At 45.3% G+C, this 13564-nt stretch overlaps 1 protein-coding gene across 1 annotated transcript in view; it reads left to right on the top strand.

Moving 5' to 3' along the window:
- LOC119659284 (zinc finger protein 609) overlaps positions 1 to 13556 on the top strand; it is a 182573-nt gene extending 169017 nt beyond the window's left edge. The window contains exon 14 of the transcript XR_005250334.1: positions 13170 to 13556. The gene's annotated coding sequence lies outside the window, so the exon portion shown is untranslated. The remainder of the gene's footprint in view (positions 1 to 13169) is intronic.
- Positions 13557 to 13564: the final 8 nt, after the last annotated feature.

The raw sequence follows: 13564 nt of genomic DNA, 5'->3' as shown, positions 1-13564 counted from the left end.
ACTGTCATGGGTACCACGAAGCCAGCGGAATCGAAAAGTCTTGGCATCTTACTGAGCACTCGTCGATTGTTTGAGAGCAAAATCCAGGATGAGTTTTCAGTTTGGAGCAGAAGGTGCTCCGAGGTCAGATTCCGACACAAACGAAGCATCGAGGTAATTGGTTGATCGTTGAGTTTAGCAGGAATGCCAAAGCCTGTCTGGGGATTGTTGTGCCGTGGACCCGTTGATGGATTCATCGATTTTACAATATCGGGTGACCCTTCCTCATTTGCGGGGTCTCTTCAGTCTTTGTTTATCAGTTGTAGTGCTTTTTCGTATTTTTATTGGATTTAGGGTGATATATAAACCGAAGGAGATCGTCAATTTGGCCGAATTTTAACAAAGGAAGATCTACTCGTAATCTCACTGCGGAGGGGGATAATCGCCCAAGACCCTGTCCGGGTGGAAAAGTTATTCGAAATTCTCAAATAAATGTAAGAAATAAACGATATTAGTTGATAAAGTCTTTATTTTACGTTTGTTTTGTGCATTGATTCGACATGGTTAAATCCTCTTAACATTGTTGGTTGGTATGTCGCCCTTTACGAAGCCCTTTGTGAAGCGCACAAAGAACAAAGCCTGTCAGTAGATGTTCTCGTTCTGTTGGCAGACCACGTCATTCGTTATTAAATTTGTATAGATAAGTTTTAAAGACTGAGATAGGTACCATGTTAATGGCAAGTGCTAATTATTGATTTTACTTACGACAAGATATTGCTGTTGGCATAGCAAATTATACAACTGAAGGCAGTTGAGAATGAGGCTGGTACAGCAAGACATCAGGAAGCGAAAGCACTTAAATGGATGATGAAATTCCTGCGGCATCCCTTTCGAACAATCGACCATCGGAGTCACCAGCATACCATTAACTACACAAAAGTCCACTACTCCAGTATCAAAATTTCCAATAACGTCAACAACCACAACAATATCAGCGATACATCAACAGCTACAACTGCAGCAACACCAAAAGTTGCAAGCATGTTATGTACACAAGTGTGGCTGCACGTTGGGCACCAACACGGTCACCGAGGCTGTTAACCAACCAAACTCCCCTAACAGGTTTACCAGTCGTGAATACCGGTTGGTTCTTACATATTATCTCCCTGTCAAGACACAGATTTAATCACGTGCCTTGACTCAGGAGTCAAGAAAACAGAAACCACTCGGGGTAAACTACTCTGTTAGAGACGTGAAGTCTCGAGGCGGAGTGATACCACCGAAAGTTTGAATCTAAAAGGAGCCTGCCTGCCCCGCACGGGCCCACCCCAACCTAATCGTTCGCCCCCTGCAGCTTCCAATATAATGAGGAAAACCCTAAATAAACATGGGCGGACTGACGCTTCCTGGAAGAGGGTTAGGGAGCCATAAAAACTCCAGAGCTCAAAACATAACAATTATTTCTTTTTAAACGTATTACACAAAGGCAAGTTAATGTTTTTTTTTTTCTAACTACAAACAGAAAATAAAAAAATTTTCAAATTCTTACAAACAACAAAAAACTCGTAGGTGTTTCGCAAATAAAATATGTTCAAATCTTTAATCTTCTTCGGTCCATATATTTGGACTTCTACCATTTAAATCCGTGATATTAGTTAGTTTAATTTACTGGCTCCGAGCACTTAGGCCATTGTTAGGCCCACTGTACTATCCCCATAAATCGCCTATTCAATGGCTTCCCGCCTATGGTGTTGCAGGATTTAACGAATCTGAAAACAACCTCCAGAGGCAGAGAATGTGCAGATTCTTCATTGAAGAAAACGTTGCCAAGGTGTCTTCGTCTGAGATCTGAGAAGGCCAGGAAGCTGCATAAAAAGTATAGGGCCGTCTCCTCCTCACATAGCCGAAACCACCACCCCCATCTTTTCCATATGGTATTTTAAGGAGCAGTGTTCCGTTAGGAGCCCTACTAGGGTTTTCATGTTCCACTTCTTTAAGGGCAACCAAAAACCCCGCTCTAGTGGCCCCAGGCTCTTTTACAAGGATTTTCGCCTGCCGGCAAGAGTCCAAATTTCTCCACTCGGCTGCGTGAATCCTTGCAATTTCACCCTTCAGAGTAGACTTAACAGTGGATGGCGGGATTCCAAAAGCTGGTTCTGACCCCACCTTTGTGGATCCAGACCCTCGGCGAGCCAGTCTGTCAGCCTTCTCATTACCAGCGATGTTAGAGTGCCCGGCACCCACATCAGGAATGTTTCATTCAGTCGGCCAAGTTTCAACATCATCTGATGAACTCCACACCAACTGGCTTGATATGTCGTTGCTGTTTAGTGCTGATAATGCCGGCCGACTGTCGGAACAGATTCGAATGGTTTCGACCCCTCCATTTTTGTCGCAAACATTCTTTTGCTGCCAGTGAAATGGCATATATCTCCGCCTGGAATATGGTCGCGATTTTTCCGAGGGGTCGGGCCAGTTCCATAATTGGATTCCCCGAGAACACCCCGTCATCTCCATTTGTCGACCATTCTTCTCTTTTGGTGATTACGACGGTGTATGTGTTTTCAAAGGCGAATCTGGAAACCGTATGATCGATCGGCATCAGAACTACCGGATGTTTGTCAAGGAATTTCTAGATAGACGCGTGACCGTGCGTTTGGTCGCCTTTCCATGGTATCGAGTTTATATGCGTCATTGGCTGTTTTCCGTTTCACCTCCAAGTGAATGGGGGGTACATTTAGGATAGCTTCAAGTGCCGCAGTCGGCGTAGTATTCATTGCTCCAGTAATACTTAGGCAACCAAGCCTTTGAATCTGCGTTAGCAGCTTCCTGCTTTTAGCAAAGTTCAGTCTCGGCTACCAGACGATGCATGCATACATGGGTTTTATTATGGAAGTATACATCCAGTGCATCCGTTTTGGTGAAAGTCCACAGGTCTTACCTATCGCGTTCCTACAGCACCACATTGGTTGATTGTTTGGTTGATATTGTTCCTGGATATAGTGCTTCCATGTTAACTTGGACTCGAAATGTACTCCTAAATACTTGACTGTTTGTACCAGTTGGATTTCCGCCCCTGCTAAGGTGGATATCGTATAGCTGCTCCACCTGACGTTCCTAGTGAACATAACTAGTTCAGTCTTCCTAGGGTTCACCGTGAGTCCATGCGGAGGTACCAACTGTGGATTTCATGCAGAGTTGATTTCAAGTGGTCACATACTGTGTTCGCCTTTGTCCCGTTCACAAGCGGGGTCGGCTCGTCGTGATCGGTTTCGCCATTTGGCTATATCGAATACCTGATCTGAGTGCAATCTCGAGGCTTTTAAATCCTTATCCAGCGTATCAAGCCACCGTTGTTTAGGCCTGTCTTTTGGTCGTTTACCATCGACTTCGATGATCAGACCAATTTTGGCAAGTGAATTCTCGTTAGCACGAATTGCGTGACCATACCATCGAAGACGCCTCTCTCGCAACTTTTCCACGATCGGTGCAACCCCATAACGATCGCGGATATCCTCATTTCCGATGTGATCAAAAAGTGTCACAGTAACTGCGCAGCATGTATTGCGTCAGTAGTTCCGCAGTTCTTGACAAATCCGGTTTGGTTCACAGTTATTTCAATGATTTCGCGAATACGTTCAAAAATCTCCATGATTTGGGAAAGTAACCGGATCGTACGGTAATTTGAACATTCTGCTGGACTACCTTTCTTTTTCCATATTAGAAATGTGGTACTTTCTTGTCAGTAAGATGGTGTTCTGTCTTCCTGAATAACCCGATTAAAGAATTCACTAAGCCACAGTGTTGGGTCCCAGCTCTTCGCTTTCCAGAGCTCAGATGCGATGTCGTCAGGTTCTGTGGCCCGATTTCATTCATTTTATGGCTTCCTCGACTTCAGTTCCGCTGACAAGTGCATCTAAATGTCAGTGATGATTGTGGAAGTGGAGGATGAGCAAATTCTTCAGTTGAAATCTGCTCGAAGTATTCTTGCCATCTATCCATCGCGGCTCGACGATTGGTAAGCAAAGTACCGTTCTTGTCATTAACGCAACAGAAGTGTTCGATATCCTGTGTGCGTTCATTTCGGCTTTTGGCAAGTCGATACAGATCTCTCTGGCCATCTCCAGTGTCCAGCTTATCGTAAAGATTTTTGTAATGGCCCGCTCGGGTGACAGCGACCGCTTTCTTTGCTTCCCGGTTGGCATTCTTATACATTTTCCAATTGGCCAGCGTTCTATCTTCGAGAAACTTGTGATAGAGGGGTTTCTTTTCACGGATTTTCATTTCAACATCGTCATTCCAAAGCCAAGTATCTCGATTGATGTACCGCTTACCTCGCTTGGGGACCCCGAGGGTTGCAGAGGTTGCTTTGTGGATCGTGGCTCCATCCGTGAAAACTTCCGGAGAGCTCCGGAAAGGATCGGATCTCAAGGCCGATAAATCGAAGAAGATCGTCAATTTGGGCGAATTTCAATAAAGGAAGATAAAGATAAATTGGTAATCACACTACGAAGGGAGTATAATTGTCCAAGGCCCTGCCCTGGTGGAAAAGTTATTTGAAATTCTAAAATGAATGTAAGAAATAAACGATATTAGTTGATTTAGTCTTTATTTTACGCTTGTTTTGTACATTTAATCAGCACAGAGAAAATTTACTCGTCTCTGTTTTTTAAAAAGAACTCGTCCTATTGATGGTACCTTGATCGTTTTGCATTTCTTAATATGTTGTTTCTTCAAGAGCGCAGATCTCTGGCTGGTGCATGAAACCTTTTTGAAATCTCTCTGTTGATTGTACATTTTGAATTAAATAAACAATTTTTCACTCGCCTTAATCGAAACTGCTTTCCGTTTACTGTCCCAACCCCTACTACCAACTATCAAATCCTTCTATGTAGACAAATTCCGCTCAAGTGGCAAATTATGGTCGCTGATTTTAGGGGGCCACTTAAACGCTAGACACACTCCCTCATTGGACTCCTACATAAATACACCCCTGCTCGTAATATCTCCCATTTTTGTCCGCTATTACCTACTCGCCATGTAAGGAATAGCCACTCATACCTCGACCACTTCCTGATAAGCAGAAATGTTAATCCCAGTTGAAACACTGCCCCTTTCGTTGAAAGTGTACCTGGCATCAGTCAACGCGATGCCATTATGCTTAACATCCAACTCCCTTATCGGGCCATTCACCCACCGGCACTAACAGCCCGGATTTCAGGAACACTAACTGGCGACACATTCGCAACCAATTCTGCAAAGCTGGATTCCCTCAGCTGCAACTCGCACTGAACCGGAGAGTTTCTGACGATATCATTGACCGTGCGGTTCGTCAATATGTTGAAGCAATTCAAATCGTATGTGACGAATTCATGTCAACATGTTCCCTCAACTTCCGTAACCTAATTTCTATCCCGGTCGATATCTTTGATGGCACAGAAGAGGGAAGAAAACCCTATGGTGGAGACTATTTACGATCTTTCAATTCGTGAAAGGTTTTGACCGCAACTGCCTCTCGAATATCGAGCTAATTTGAAATAAATACAGGCAGCTCAGGCGAATATCCCCGCAACCTTACAAACTGTCAGCCATAGTGGGATCCCTCCACAAAACATATCCCCTCCTGAAAAAGCAAAGATCCTTGCTAAATATTTCGCGAATGCCCTCCCCACATGCTCAACCAAAGCTTTGGAACTGAGGTAAGTCCTCAGTCCTACTCCGAAGCAATCAGCCAGACTGGATTGTCCCAATACCTCCTCCTCCAAAACAGGCTTATTTACCTCTCCTTTTACCAATCCACCTAGAATACCACAAGGCGCAGTCATCTACGCAATCCTTTTACCGCGGATATCGGAAATCTGCTCTCACATCTAATCCTATAAAAATCCTTCAATATGCCAATGATCTTATCGTCTACACCATTACAAGGCACATAATACCCGCTGGGGCTCGTTTAAATTCATATTTAGATGAGGTCTACCGACACTTCACCAAGTGGAAACTAGCGTTCATCATCATCATCATCAACGGCGCAACAACTGGTATCCGGTCTAGGCCTGGCTTAATAAGGAACTCCAGACACCTCCGTTTTGTCCACCAATTCGATATCCCTAAAAGTAGTCTGGCATCCTGACCTACGCCATCGCTCCATCTCAGGCAGGGTCCGCCTCGTCTTCTTTTTTCTACCATAGATATTGCCCTTATAGACGTTCCGGCCTGGAAAGTCCTCATCCATGCGGATTAGGTGATCCGCCCACCGCAGCCTGTTGAGCCGCATTTTATCCACAACCACACGCTCGTGGTATCGCTCATAGATTTCGTCGTTATGTAGGCTACGGAACCGTCCATCCTCATGTAGGGGGATATACATTTTTCGTAGCGTTCTTCTCTCGAACGCGGCCAAGAGTTCGCAATTTTCTTGCTGAGAATCCAAGTTTCCGAGAAATACATAAGGATTGGCAAGATCATAGTCTTGTACAGTAAGAGCTTTAATAAACTGAAATAGGCTCTGTTGGCAATCAACAATCGTCCGCGGATTTCATCGTCATAGCTGTTATCGGTTGTGATTTTGAACCGTAGATAGGAGAAATTTTCAACGGTCTCAAAGTTGAGAACAACTTTTTCGCGTTGACATTTCCACCATGTATTCGTCTTGCCTTCGTTAATGTGCGGCCCGAGATCTCGCGCCACCTGCTCGATCTGGATGAAGGTAGACTGTACATTTTGAGTTGTTCTTCCCGTAATGTCAATATCGTCAGCGTAGGCCAGTAGTTGGATGGATTTGAAGAGGATGGTGCCTACCGCATTTACGTCTGCATCGCGAATCACTTTCTTGAGTCCCAGGTTGAAGAGGACGCAAGATAGGGCATCTCCTTGTCTTAGACCCTTGTTGATGTTGAATGGTCTTGAGAGTGATCCTGCTGCTTTTATCTGGCCTCGCACATTGGTCAGGGCCAGCCTAGTCAGTCTTATAAATTTCGTCGAGACACCGAATTCTCTCATGGCGTTGTGCAGTTTTACCTTGGCTATGCTGTCATAGGCGGCTTTAAATTTGATGAAAAGATGGTGCAACTGATGTCCATATTCCAACAGTTTTTCCATCGTTTTCCGCACAGAGAAAATCTGATGTTGCTGATTTGCCTGGAGCCTCTTTTTCTATTTTTTCCTAAGAATTTCGATTATATAGCGAATTAGCATAAAAGAAGCTCCATCTGTGAAGACTTCCGAATAGGTCCGGAAAGGACCGGATCTCAAGGCCGATAAATCCTAGCAGATCGTCAATTTGAGGGAATTTCGACAAAGGAAGATCTACTCGCAATCACTGCGGAGGGAGTATAATTGCCCAAGAACCTGCCCGAACGGAGAAGTCATTCAAAATTCTAAAATGGATTGTTGAAAAGAAATAAACGATATTAGTTGGTGTAGTCTTTATTTTACTCTTTAACAGTGCAGATATCTGGCTGATACATGTGTACTTTTTAAACTATGTCACAGCCTAATGGACAGTTTTGTAACCTTTGAAATTCCCTTCCGAGCCTTCATATAGCGTTTGCAATGCTAACGAGGTGCTTTTCACAGAGCAACTTACTCCCAGTGCCCGGATAGCTGAGTGGTTAGAGCACAAGGCTGTCGATTTGACGTGGGATACCAGTCGACTCAGCTGTGAATGAGTACCTGACTCTAATCAGGGTAATAATCTTGGGCGAGCACAGTGCTGACCACTGTAATCCTGTAGTGTACCGTTACGGTCTTCAATGAAGTGCTCTAACACACTTCAAGGCCCTGATCCAATTGGATTGTTGCGCCAACGATTATTATTATTAACTTACTCCCAACTTGATCTGCGTTAAAAAATCAGTTATGTAGATGACCTACGGTTTCGTTCAGGACAGAATCAACTAATTAGACGCTGCCTCGCCTCTGCCCTGGGAGCAGCGTGACCGAAACGATTTGCAGATGTAGCAAAACACAATTTTACCATAGCTTGGCCCTGGAACAGCTAGCAGGCACCTTGGAGGAAGCAGTTAAGTACGAAAATTCCTCCACTCAAACCTTGAACTCCAACTCGGTCACTAAGGACTTCGTGGTTAAAAAATCACGGCGTGGAGGAGCGCCCAAAAATGGGTTGCTCGAGCCCGAGTCCAACCTAATAAATCATATCCTTCGTCGATGTACTTCGTAGCGTAAAACCCCCGTCACAAGCACGTTGGGAAAGAAGTAGGCATATTCCTTCGGTCGACCAAGCGCTTTCACACCATCCACCTGAACATTATTGGCCCTTTGCGAGACTCGCAAGGGCACAAGTATTGCCTCACAATCATCGACAGGTTTATGCGGTGGCCTGAAGCAATAGCTCTGTCTGACATTACGCCACAATCCTGTGCCGAGGCCTCTGTCGAGAGTGGATCCTGCGCTTTGGTGTACCAGCCGTAATCATCACGGACCAGGGAATGCAGTTTGAGTCTACTCTGTCGATCGACTATGAACTGAGTGCTTGTGATTTTGCTTTCTCCCATAATTTTCCCCAATTATTATTGATTGCCTTTAAAATCATCATTTACATTTAACTACTTTCCATATTTATTACTCTCCTCGTGACATTAACACAGAGTCCGTCCACCTGCGGCATCTACTGTATCTTCAGCTGTGTCTACTTCTCCTCTGCATCTTACCAAGCCCAGCGATTCAGCACAATCACTGAATTCTGCCGAAAACGTGAACCGCAACACTAGTGCAGTGCCAAAAATGCAACGATCTACTAAGTCGTCGTTACCTGCGTGCTCCTGGCGGTTTAGGAATTCGTTCGACGGGACTTTGACCCCTGAAAAGGCGCTTCCTACTGTGCTTAACAGTGTAGCCTCAACATCTTCTCAGGAGTCTATGTACTAGGCCTCTCAATCTGAGTTGATTTTGTCTGCAATGCCCTCCTACATCAGGGTTGCTTCCACTGGCTCTAGACCCCTGATCCAGCATAGAGGCCCTATGCGAAGAGTTACGGTCCACCGAGCCTCCGATCCTGTTTCGGGACAATATCCGCAACCTCCTCATCAAGTCACGAATCGGAACACAGGCGCTCCACTTTTTGACATCGTTCCTGTCGCCAACGAAGCTCGACTTCTCTCCGCTGCCATATATTCTAGCACTTCATCCACCCATACCAGTGGCCCCAAGCTAAAGGTGGCGTCCCTACCTAAACAGCTCTTTACCTCCAAACTAGCGTTCGAAACTTCTACGGACGATGTTCTGGAGTATATAAAGAGTAAAGTTGGTTTACGTTCTCTCTCCTGCGTCAAACTGACAAAAGACAACAACACAGACAGGGTGATTGTATCTTTCAAGCTGACTTATCCACACGAAGTTGACGTCCTCGGCAAACCTTCTTTCTGGTCCTAAGGCGTAATTTGCGGGTAAATTTCAGGGCAACCCGCCTCGCTGTGCTATATCAGAACGTTAGGAGTTTGAGAACCAACTGGGGGCCTTCAATTTATCCGTACTGACTCAACAACACCATGCCATCTGTATCTCTGAAACCTGGCTGGATGATGCCATATTAAACTCCGAACTTCCCGAAGGGTACTCCACTTTCCGCTGTGACAGGGACCGGGATGCACCTCATAAGTCCACCGGCGGTGGGGTCCTAATTGCAATAAAAGATACACTCCCCGTCGAACTCGTCTTCTCCTCCTCTGGCTTTCCTTTCGACTGTGTTGCTCCTTTTTTCTCTCCGCCCAACTTCCTCCCGTTCATTGTATCTTATGTATATGTCCCCTGCGTTTGTCTGAACTCCTTTCTGTCAGATTCCCTTCCTTCCCTTTCTTCCTTTGCGGAGATTTTAACTTCCCCATGCTCCACCGGCCTAATCATCCTAGCCTTCCGATTCCTTCCAACAACCACTCCCTTTCTTCCCTTCTACTTTCTTCCTTTATGAACACTTGCTCTGCCCTGAATTTTAATACCACCAAAAACTCTTTGGGGTGCACTCTCAATCTCTTCCTTTCCAACCTCCCCGAGTGCCACCTCTCTTTATTTACTTGCACATTCCCGTATGTCAAAACTGACGCTAACCACTCCGTGCTTAAATTTGAATCAGAGCTCCCTCGTTCAAACCCGAAAACCAAGCACAAAATCTACTAAGTTCAACTTCTGGAAAGCCAATTTTGACGGTCTGAACTCAGCTTTAGTGTCATTCAACCAGGTACATATATTAAGCAACTCATTGTGTGATCAAGCTCTAAACACCTTTTAGAATATCCTGTCCGATCTCCCCTCCTGTTATGTCCCTTCTTCCTCTCCCTGCCTACGTTCGTACCCAACTTGGTTCAAAACGGAAATTCTTATTAACATTCGTCTGAAACATACACTGTGGTAGAAGTTTCGGGCTTTTAAGGATGACGCCGCCCTTGCTCATTTTAAGGCTATACGCTCTACTGTGAAGTCAATGGTCAGAAAAGCGCGTAAAAGGTACTTATTGACCGTCGAAGCCGCCTTTGCCTGCGGTAATTTAAAACCCTTTTGGTCTCACGCTCGCAATTCTCGAAATTCCACTCAATCTCTCCCTTATTCTATCAGTTTCGTTGGCTCCACTGCCAACCCACAACAATCCTGCGACCTTCTCTGCACCTTCTTCTCTTCAGTGTTTTCTCCCTCGAGCCCTCCACCCTCTACACCTCTCATAACTGCAGACTGCTCCGAATCTTGGGCCATTTCTCTCCTTACGCCTTCCTTGGTTGAGTTCCTCATTGGCAATCTTGACCCCAATGTCGGACCTGGCCCCGATGCGCTTCCTAACCTCTTCCTCCTTAACTGTAGGAAACATGTTTTCCTGCCCCTAAGTCTAATCTACAACAAAAGTCTAAAAGAATTATACTATCTCCATCTCTGGAAAGAGGTCCTTATCATCCCTACCCTCAAGAGCGGAGACTCTTCTCTTGCTGTGAACTACCGTCCCATTCTCTCTCTCTTCTCTCCTCTTGTTTCAAAATCCTGGTTGATCGCGCACTTCGGTCACTTCATTGTTAAAGAGCAGCATAGTTTCGTGAAACATAGATCTACGGCTTCAAACCTTCTGGTCTTTACCAACTTTGTTGTTAAATGCTTTAATTCACAACAGGACATACATGCTATTTGTACTGAAGCCGTTGAACCGTTGATCATAATATTCTTCCCTCTAAACTTCCATTACCCAGCTTCCCTCCCTCGATCATCTCCTGACTTTCCTTCAATCTCTCATACCGCACCTGCAAAGTTTCTTTTCATGGTTACTCATCTCATTTCTTCCCTTCGTCCTCTGACGTTCCCCAAGGCTGGCACCCTACTCTTCCTATTTTTCATCAATGACCTCGCCTCCATTCTCATCTGTCCGTGCTTGTTTTACACAGACGTCCTTAAATTATTTGCCTCTGTTTCGTCTCTGCTGGACTGTGCTCTCTTGCAGACCAACCTTGATAATTTGGCCCGTTGGTGTTTGGTCAACAAGCTAACACTGAATATCAGCAAATACCACTGGGTGTGCTATTCGCTTAAACCCTCCCCAACATCCTTTTCCTATTCTCTCAGTGGACAACCACTTTCACTACTGACCTTTAAAGACCTGGGTGTAATATTCGACGACAAACTTCGTTTCAATTCTCATTTCGTTGACATCGTCAATAGAGCTTCCAAAATGTCTGGTTTTATCCTACGTTCTTCCTTCGACTCTTCCTCAATTTAGCCCTCCTTAACACAACCTTGTCAGAAACATCCTTGAATATTGCTGTCTAGTCTGGTCCTTCTTCTGCACTCGTGACTGCCGCGTTCTTGAAGTTGTACAATGTAAATTCACCCGGACCCTCTTTTACAAAAAGAACTTTCCACGGCTTGATTATCCGTCACGCCTCCGCACTCTCAATCTCCCTTCCCTGCAGCGACGCCGTATCTTCCTTGATATGTGCACTCTTTTCAAACTCTGCAATTGTTAGACTGCTCCCCGTCAACTCGGATATTACTTTCCATATCGCCTCGCCTTATAACCCACGTAGTGCGGACAGTTTCGATGTACCCTTTGCGGAGGTCGAGATTTACTTCCACTCTCCGATCCCGAGGCTATGCCGGTCCTACAACGCCCTGCAGCTTGGGTCCTTTGACTCTACTTCCTTCTCTAGTTTTAAGTGTAAAATAAGGCATTCACTTGCTCCTCCCTCTGAAGACAATATGCAATAAGAAATTTGTTTTCTGTGCATTGTCCTCATTAAATAAATAAATTAATACTCTTTTCTTGGAGTTAGGTAAGCTCCTTGGCTTCAAACGTCACAGGACTATTGCATACCATCAGCAGTCCAATGGGATGCTGGAATGTTGGAATCGGACATCAAAGGCCGCTTTAATGGCTCGCGCGGATCTCTCCTGGTCACAATCCTTGCCTTTCGCACTCCTTGGCCTGCGCACAGCTCGCCGAGAGTATTTACGACCAGCCCCGCGGATATGGTGTACGGGGAGAATCTGCGACTCCCCGCCGACCCTGTGCTTGATATCAGAGCAGAGTTAAATGACTCCAGCATGCTACGCTTGCTATGGGACGCGATTTCGAAACTGCGGCCGATTACACCTTCACGACACACGACGCCGGAGGTCGACACTCCCAGGGACCTCGAGACATGTTCGCAAGTCCTCATTAGGGTGGACGCTCCTCGGAAGCCGTTGCATCCACCATACGAGGGCCCTTTTAAAGTCCTGGAGCACTCCTTCAAGCTCGGCGTTCGGGGCAGGCCCAAGTGGATCTCTTTTTCGAGGCTGAAGGCTTTCGCCGAACCGGGAGATACTCCAAAAAAGCGCCCGCGAAGCGTCAGGTTCGTCCGGTAACTCCAGTGGCAGAATTATATTCCGGCTTCCTCCGCTGAATCCGCGCTAAACTGTAATGTTGGTGCTACGCCTATGGACGGTATTAGCGGGTAGCATCACATCCAATAACGGACATCGGAAGCGGACTACTAGGCTCTGAGTGCTCGGGGCTTTAGCGTCTCCCCCACCTTAAACACACACAAAGTCCACGTTTTCGAACTGGGATTTATATTACCCTTTGATTGCCCAAAAACGTTGCCCTTTCCTAAAGTATTGCATTCCCTACACTTGAACGTCTTGTGTTCTATTGTAATTTTTCCTTTCAACCTCTTTATTCAATCCTTCTAACCATTTGCTTTCTTATTTATTTACAGGATTATGTCCGTGTCCCATCTGAACATCAATTTCAACTTCAAAAAGGAGGTGATTATGTCCAAGAAACTTCCAGATTGTCGAAGCAGCTTCCAGATCCAGATCAAGGATATTGCCGCCTACGTTCCGTGCTAGGAGAAGATATCAGTCGAGGACTTTTCGAGCTACGACTTAATCCCGCAACTCCAACGTCATCGTTTACAACTGAATCATCCTTCATTTTCGAACCATTTCATCATTTGCAGTTTCTCCGTCGAAATCTGCTGTTTTATTTGCATTGTCTTTTGCAAGGATCCTGAAAATCCCTAGATATATAAGACACACTGTGTTATATAGAATATGTCCATATATTTATGTATTGTACTTTTTGATAAATCTCTGTTAATAAAACCAATTC

The sequence above is a fragment of the Hermetia illucens genome, chromosome 6 (genome assembly GCF_905115235.1).
Source record: "Hermetia illucens chromosome 6, iHerIll2.2.curated.20191125, whole genome shotgun sequence".
Lineage (NCBI taxonomy): Eukaryota > Metazoa > Arthropoda > Insecta > Diptera > Stratiomyidae > Hermetia > Hermetia illucens.
This window is presented reverse-complemented; position numbering and strand designations above follow the sequence as displayed.